The sequence below is a fragment of the Mus pahari genome, chromosome X, assembly GCF_900095145.1.
Source record: "Mus pahari chromosome X, PAHARI_EIJ_v1.1, whole genome shotgun sequence".
NCBI classification, from domain to species: Eukaryota; Metazoa; Chordata; class Mammalia; order Rodentia; family Muridae; genus Mus; species Mus pahari.
In genome coordinates this window covers 38,415,293-38,423,676 of record NC_034613.1, presented here as the reverse complement: position 1 = coordinate 38,423,676, position 8,384 = coordinate 38,415,293, and positions in this window count along the sequence as shown.

The following is an 8,384-nucleotide window of genomic DNA, read 5'->3' as shown; positions in this document are numbered from 1 at the left end:
GAATAGCTCAAAGGAAGCTGTATCACCAAAAAAAGATCATCCTAACTTTGGTGAACACTCAGGAAAATTGCATCACTGGAAATCTCTGGGCAGTTCCCCTCTGGGGAGGGAACATGAATCTTCAAAATTTTATTCCTCTGGGACTTGTAGGATTATTTTCTGCCTGAATTTCATGCACCTTGCCTCCAGTAGGGAACTGTTGCAGAACACTGTTTCTGGTGGGGATTTCCTTTGAACATTACTTTTCAAGTCATCTCTGTGGTGACCCCAAAGTGCTATGCAGCTTCTAAGAACTTATTCTGAGAGAAGAGCAGCACTTGTATGTGACAATAAATGTTTATATAGGAGTTGGGAAGATGGTCTAGTTATTAAAGTGTTTGGCATAAAAATATGATGACCTGGGTTCAATCACTAGAATTTATGTAAAAGGCTGGGTATAGCAGTGCACATTTATAATACCAGATTTATAGCAGTAGTGCCACGTGGGTCCCTGGAGCTTGCTGGCTAGCAAGTTTAGCTAATTGGCAACCTCCGGAGTCAGTAAGAAAGCCTGACTTTAAAAAAAAGGTGGAGAGCTATTGGAAAAGATACCTGATATTGACCAGTGGCCTCTGACACACACACACACACACACACACACACACACACACACATACAAATGCATGTATACCCATATGCATGTACACACATATGTATACTATACACATAAAGCACATACATATATGCATACATATGTATACCACATACATATATAGGCATACAGAAAATGAAAATACAGAAATATAACCAAACAAAATATAAAAGCCATTTCCTTGCAAAGAAAATAATCATTCAAGTGACAACATACAAAACAGGAGAAAAGCTTGCAGACTATAGATCTTTTATGACGTCATTATCCAACATATATACTGAATCCAACACAATACCAAGAAAACCAACCAAATGAAAAATGAGCAAAAGATCTGGGTACATGTTTTTTAAGTAGACATACAAATGATCAAGAACTATATAAGAAAATATTCAATTTCTCTAGTCATCAAGGAAATGCAGTAAGACATCACTTCACCTCAAGTAGAGTAAGTATAATCAAAAGAATTAGAGTTGTTATCAAAAGGAATTCACATTCTTAACACTAGCTACTGTCTGGGATCAAGGTGGTCTGAATTGTTGATGGAATTACTATGTTCACTTGAATTGGAAATTTTAGTTAAGTCTATCCAACTACTAAATATTGGATGCGGGAGTCTTGTCATTGCATGATATTTTCAGAATTGAACCATGCTGTGTAGGTTTAGAGGAAGCTATGCATCCAGAGGAGTTGCAGTCTTGAGAACCAGTAGATATTATCCGTTCAGATTCTGAAAACATGAGTTCAACATTTGGCTCAAAGGTGTTCTTATTTTATGTATCTTTTTTTTTTTTTTAAAATAGTCAAGATGAGCCTAACAGCTTTTTCTTAGGATGGGCACATTTGTTATCATTTGTTATCCATTTTAATGTATTTCAATAATGTTTTACTTACCAAAAAGCAATCAAGTATTTGTGAGGCTAAGGAGAGAAGGGAATACTTGCACACTGTTGGTGGGAATTTCAGTTATTTCAACTAGTATGGAAATTGGTATGAAGAGTCTTAAAAATTTAAAAAACAGAGATACTATAAAATGACCATTTTTATACATAACAGAAAATAAATATAAGTTAAATTAATGTATGGAAAAGAAATCTTTACTCTCTTGTTCATTACAGCAAATGATGATGAATACTGTCAATTCAACAGGATTACCTATCACTCAGATGACACATATCTAGACATGTCTGTGATGTAGTTTCTATATTAGAATAATTGATGGAGAAAGACTTACCCTGAATAATGGTGACAACATTCCTTGGATTTGGCTCTTTGAGTGAGTATAAATAAGGAGTTTTGTGCACCAGATTATGTCTCTAATTTTCTTGGCTATGAATACAATATGATCATCTATCTACCTCTCACTTCTGCCACCGTTTCTTCCCTCCCATTATCATGATGGATTGGATTCCCTCAAACTATGGACTGTAGTAATCCCTTTTATCTGAAGTTGCGTCTTGTTATATATATATATATATATATATGTATATATATTCAGTTTATAACCTGGATAAGCCTGGAGAACATTATGTTAAGTAAAATAAGCCAGACACAGGAAGACCAATACTATATAATCTTACTTATATTTAGATTCTGAAAAGTTGAAGTTATATGAATAGAATGTAGAATGGCTGTTACCCAGGGCTGGTAGTATTTTGAGGGGTATTTTTGTTAAGGAACATCACATTTCAAATTGATGAGAGAAGAACTTATTGTACAATTTTTTGTTTATAAACAGGGTTTCTCTGTATAGCCCTGGCTGTCCTGGAACTCACTTTGTACAGGCTGGCCTCGAACTCAGAAATCCGCCTGCCTCTGCCTCCTGAGTGCTGGGATTAAAGGTGTTCACCACCACGCCCGGCTGTTGCTTGATATTCTTGCGGGACTCCTAACAGTGGAGGTAGGAACTGTCTCTGACTCTTTTGCCTGGTTCTGGAAGCCTTTTCTTCCTACCAGGATGCCTCATTCAGAGTATGTGACTAGTCTTACTGTAACTTTTTTGTGCAATGTTTGGTTGCTGGCCCTGGGAGGCTGGCACTTTTCCTATGAGATACAGAGGAGGAGCGAATTTGGTGAAAAGGGAAGTTGGGGGGATATGAGGAATGGAAGGAGATGGAAGGAGGCAGGAGTGGAAGGTGGTCAGGGTGTGATATATGAAAGAAGAAGAAATAAAAATAAAAAGTGACATGATTTCTGAGAGTCTCTGGTTTGTGTAAGGGAACCTTGACCTTGCCTCCAACCTCATTTCACCTGTGTGTAGACGGGACACTTAGTCAAATTAAATCATTTGATATGTTTAATATATTATTACAAAGAGGCATATTACAGGAACACACACTGCCTGTCTTCCTGAAAGACACGGGACTTTTCATTTGGTCATTTTTAACTTGGCAGACTTGATTTTCAACTTAGACAATGTGATAAAAGGTTACATGGTTTTTTTAAAAATGTTTAGAATATTTTAGAAGCCATATTAGTTATACAATACAGCAGACACTATCATAAGTATATGTAGTGTATATTGTTCATATCCACTCCACTCCTCTCTTTTTGATCAAAGTTTAAAGAATTTCCTATCTCCTTTCCCCCATTCCTCCAGCTGTTCTCATGCTCTTTCACCCTCACTTCTTTTCAAATTAATAGGTTCATTTTTTAATTATTATTATTACCTGTGTGCATATATGAGTATATAAATATAACCAACTGAGTCATTTTAGGGTTGCTTCTATGTATGTGGGTTAATGGTTGACCTTTTGGTGTTGGGTAATGAATTGGGAGGCTCATCCCTAAGTAAGACTGAGTGTCTCATTCTCCACAGCCATTAATTATGGTCTGTAGTTCTTCATATAGCAGTAGGTCATTGTACGATTTCCCACATTCATATCAATATTCTTACTGATGTCCTCATTGTTCAGGTCTTGTTTGGGCAACTATGTAGTTGAGATTTCATGGTACAGTTACCCTGTCATGTATAGAAGACCTAATCTTATAGCAGATGTCCTGATACTCTAACTTTTATAATCTTTCCTTCCTCTCTTCCATGATATTTGTTGAGCTTTAGATGTAGGGGTTGTATTATAGGTGTGTTAATTAAGGATGCTGTTCTATGCATTTTGTCATTAAATCAAATTCTGTCATTACATTTCACAGATTTTCATTGTCCCCGGAGTTTTTATAATTCTTGTACTCTAGTATATTAAATTGTACAGATTAAATAATTTAAAACAATGTTCTAGCAGTGTATAATTAGAAATTTCCAAAGGCATACCCATATAGTGTGCAAGATGGGTACTTACTGATTTTATCACACAGTGAAACTTTTATGTCATGAGTAAATAAGGGTTCCTCCATTTTGTCATTATTACAGTAAACATTGTAATATCCTTCAATGTAGGATCTTACTGCAGTGGAATAAATACACTGGATACATTGCTAGACAAGATTTCACTATGCCTGTGAGGTGTATAAGACATATGCTTACATATAAGATGCAATGTGGTGAGTACCACAAGAGCCAAGGAAACATTCTCTTTGGAGATTCAGAGAACAGAGTTATCTGTTGTGACTGTAGGATGGACAGAGTCGATAAGGCATTTGAGTTTCATTCTGAAGGAATGAAAGGAATTTCCAGTGGAGGAAATGGCATGACCGAAGACAAGAAGGATGAAAAAAAATCTTAGGAAATTAAGCATTGCTCATTTGGATAAAAGAAGTCAGGGAATTACAAAGGTTGAACCACATGGGCTTTAAAGGACAGTTGAGATCATTTAATCTTCCCCTTTTCTCATTATAAAGGTGAATCTTGTTCAAAGCAATTCATTTTCTTTATACTAGTTTGGGTTCACATTTACAAAGCTTTGGATATCAGGTAAACAATACTTTAGTTAAATGAAAAAACATTGGAGATGGCTAATCAGCAGAGTAAAACAGTAGAAATAACAACAATGACTCATATTACTTTATATTTATTATATATCAAGCCTGAGGCTATTTATTTGGTGTTAGTAAATGTGAAAGTGCCTGCTGCGCATGTGTGGGTCATTGCAGGGGAGTTGGGAGGGTAGAAGGGGTGGGGTGCAAGTCAGAACATGCTGGCTCACTCCTCTTACACTCACCCATGAATATAGGTGTTTCTACCTTTCACTATCTCCAATTTATTTCTCCCAGAACTCTAATTTTTCCTGGTAGATATCTTTTACTCCTTTGTTTAGTTTATGCCTATTTTATTTTATTTTATTGCAACTATAGTGAATGAGATTGTTTTCATGATTTCTTTCTCAGCATGTTTCTCAGCATGGTATATGTGAAAGCTATTGATTTTTGGGTTGTGTTTGCACTTGGATACACTGGTGCAAGTGTAAATTCTAAGAGTTTTCTGGTGGAGTCTTTAGGGTTTCACAAATATTGGATCATATTGTCTGTTAATAGAGATAATTAGATGACTTCTTTTCCCTCTTGTATTACTTTTGTTCCTTTAGTGTATTTTATTGCTCAGGATAAGAATGTCAACTTTCTATGGAATAAAATTGGAGAGAGTGGATACTCCTTTATTACTTCAGGTTTTTGAGGAAATACTTTCTAAATCATTTAGTATAATTTGACTGTAAGTTTGTTGTATACAGACTTTATTATGTTGAACTCTGGTCATTTTATCCTTAACTTCTTTAGGGTGTTTATCATGAAGGATACTTTCCCCCCTAAAGGCTTCATTTCTATGATTATTTAGGTAATCATTTGATTTTTGTTCTTGATTCTTTTGATGTGCTGTATTTATTTATTTGTGAATGTTAAACCATCTGTGATGCTTCAGAATGGAATAAACTTGGTAGTGGTGTTGTAGATATGTTATTAAATTCAATTTACAGCTATTTTAGTATAGATTTTTGCATGTATATTTATGAAAAATTTTTTTCTCTAGTTTTTTTTTTCACTTGTGTCCTTACTGGTTTTGATATGATGCTATCATATACTAGACTTACAAACAAGTCTATTCCTTCATGTTTGTGGACCAGTTGGAGCAGCATTGCTGTCAGTTCTTTAAAGGGTTTGTAGAGTTTGGTAGTAAACTTCTGGGAAGCTCTCGGTTGAGAGACTCTATTATTACTTTGATCCCATTGATTGTTATAGATTTGTTTAGGTAGTTTATGTTTCCTGGCATAAGTTTTCCAATTTATTCTAGTATGTTCTCAAAACATTTACTAATCATTCTCTGGATTATAGGATATCTGTTGTAATAGATTGTTGTAATTCTTTCTCTACAATTTTATGAAGTCATATCTCTTTCTATTTGTCAGTTTGGTTAGGAGGTCTGTCTATATACTTTATCTTTTGGTATCCATTTTATTATTTTCAATCTTAATGTTTGTTATTTCTGTGGATCTGCTAATTTTTGGATTGATGATGAAGGAGCTTGGCAATAACTGGTATAAGTAGACTGGTGACAAGCATGGAGAAGGGGAGGTAAAGGATTGCTCATGAGAACTGTCTTCACATATCTGAAAAATTTTCATATGTAGCAACAATTTCTTCTCCTTTTTGTAAGTTCACCAGGCAGCAGACCACAGCCAATGGGTATGATATTTGGTACACTATAAGGAAGGGATATGTAGAAAATGAGGCTAAGCTATGTATGTACATGTTGTTCAAGTACTCAGCAGATATTGATGGAACCAATGCTTTTGGAGATATCTCCAACACAATCTAAGAATTTGAAGAGGACAACTTCATGGCAATACTGTAAGAGGTCCTTAAACAGTAGAAAGGTGATAGGATATTGAGGTTTTTGAAATTGCAGTTGCAGAAATTTTGAGTGCTTACAATTAGAATAATATCTTGTTCTTAAGTGTCATGAACTTAAATCTTTCTGATAGCTTATGAGCAAAGGTCCTTGAAAGACAGCAAATCTAGTAAAGCATGTATGGCCTTATAATAATAGAGAGCAGACAATCCAGGATGATGCTTTTCAGTAACTGAAAAGTATGCTAACTTGAACCCAATCTTTATTTTTAATCAGTCATTTTTATTGAATGGTAAAATGAGTTGAATGTGCCACAATGAAGTACGAAGGTAGAAAGAGGTGCAAGAGTATCCATCTAGTCTGTATAAACCATGTAAATGCTAAGAACATGCAAAGATAGGAGTAGAGCAATCCCCATAATGGTAATTTCCCCTGCCTTTCTTACCATCATTCTTTAGGCTACTGATGATAGTGCTTCATCTTTGAGTCAAGGGAGTGTTTGTACATATATTTTGATTTGCCTTGGGCCTTGTCCTGACATAGATTGTTTCCTACCTTCCTGTGGCCTCAAAAAAATTGTTAGAATCATAACAATATTCTTTCCAGAAGTAATCTGCTGCTTGGTTCATGGACATCTCTGGAGCAAAGATGATAAATAGGTTTAATCTTGAGCCAATTCTGATTGAACGGTGCTTGCCATGGAGTAAGAAGTTATTTGGGTCTCATCTGAACACATCATGAGAGGATGCCATGACCAAATAATGGTATGTGCTCTATAGGTATGGGATGAGAGATTGACAGCATCCATATTTCAAAATGCATTATCCTTGGGATCTAGGAACAAGGTGTATAGTTCTGCCAAAAGATGTGATATGAAGCTTGTTAGGTCAAGAAGTTACAACACATGACTCCTAATTTTAAAGCCTTATACATTTTCTGGCCATCAGCATCATATACTAAATTAAATCTTGATTTTACAACAAAATCATTTCTGAATTCTAATTACAGCTGCTTCCTGACCCTGGTAACAAGTTGAATCCCAGTTTAGCAACAGATAATACCCTGCTCCCAGGTACAAAGGATCATTATCACCTGGATTAAGCCAAACCTATTGTCACTTTTGGAAACACAATTCAAGAGCTGCATCTTACCTGAGGGGTCAGTACCTCTGCCTTTTGTCTGTGAGGGCAGTGCATTATTGATATAGTAATATGCCTGTCAGTGTCTCTCCTTCAATTATCTAGCTGCAGAGAGCACAAATGCTTTATTGCCATTGCAGACAGTCTGTTCCTTAAAAAAGATCAAAAAAGAAAGAAATGAAACTCGGGTGAAAGAAGTAATTTCCTGTGACTGTGAAAACATAAAGCCAATGCCCGAGCATGATTTTAAATGGGTCTGTGAATGCAGCCTATAGAAGCAAGCTTTCCTGGGAAGGCCACAACTGTGAGCGCTGCTGCATACAGTGCACATTAGGGGGTGAGGAAGCCAGTAGTCATGTGCTGGAAGTCAGTTTCTATTAAATGAATAGGCTTCAAACAGCTACTAAATATGGTTTGGATAAATGGGATTTTAGAATAATATTTTTTTAAAATCATGAAGTGAGTTGATAAGCTAATAATGAAACTGTCAGAGTCTCCCCTTTGACTGAGACTTAGGTGTAGTAGGGGATTTATTTCAATATTTAAATCTTTTCAGAGTGTCAGGAGAGAGAAGCTGAGAAATTAGAGCTCCATTTGAATCCCATTACTAGGAAAGGAGTGAGTGGGGGCTCTGGGCTGTGGTAGATCAGCTCTGTTCAGAACTTTCTGTGATAACGGAAATAGTCTGTATTCTCACTGTCCAATATAGACACCTCTACTAGCATGTGGCTATTAAGCACTTGAAAAGTAGCAAGTGCAATCAAGAAATATAATTGTGAATTATCTTCAGATGGAAATAAGATAAAATTAAGCAATGATGGCGACTGTATTATACAGCCCAGTACTAGAAATTTAGGTCAGCTTCAAGATCTAATATGCT